This window comes from Propithecus coquereli, unplaced genomic scaffold (genome assembly GCF_000956105.1).
Source record: "Propithecus coquereli isolate 6110/MARCELLA unplaced genomic scaffold, Pcoq_1.0 Scaffold165, whole genome shotgun sequence".
Lineage (NCBI taxonomy): Eukaryota > Metazoa > Chordata > Mammalia > Primates > Indriidae > Propithecus > Propithecus coquereli.
In genome coordinates, this window is record NW_012141080.1 from 1,989,528 (window position 1) to 1,990,335 (window position 808).

The following is an 808-nucleotide window of genomic DNA, read 5'->3' on the forward strand; positions in this document are numbered from 1 at the left end:
CACAACACAAGACAGTGGAGGATCACAGCTCCTGAAGCCAGGCTGGGATCAAATCCTGTCTCTACTACCAGTGAGCCGTGTGACTTTGAGCAAGTTACTCTCAGGCTCTCTGTGCCTCAGTTGACTCCTTTGTAGAAGGAGCCAGAACAGCACCCAGCACGCAGGCTGGAGATGAGCACAGCCAGGCTCACCCAGCAGCACACTGTTCTCAGGAGGCCCAGCACTTGACCCCATCGCTCACGGCTTCAGGTCAGGCAAGTCCTCTCTGCTCTTCAGGCCTTAGTTTTCCCTTCCTCAAAAATGGGAATCTTGGCTGGGAGAAGCAGCTTACGCCTGTAATCCTAGCACTCTGGGAGGCCGAGGCAGGATGACTGCTTGAGTTTAGGAGTTCAAGACCAGCCTGAGCAAGAAGGACACCCCATCTCTACTAAAAATAGAAAAATTAGCTGGGCTCCATGGCAGGCACCTGTAGTCCCAGCTACTCAGGAGGCTGACGGAGGAGGATCGCTTTGAGCCCAGGAGTTTGACGTGCAGTGAGCTACCACGATGCCACTGCTCTCTACCCAGGGCCACAGACACTGTGTTTCAAAAAAAACCAAAAAAACGGCAATCTTGTCTCACTTGCCTCCCGTTGAAGAGGGAAGAGAAAGGAACTCACCATTAGCTAGGAACCTATCCTGAGGCCAAGAGGGGCCTGTCCTGTTGCCATAAGTGCTGGTGCACAACTCCATTGCAGCTGGGTGTGGTTCCAAATTTACTCTCCAAGCAACTTTTTCTCAAGAGTTCTGGGGAAAAAGCCCTTGGGGAG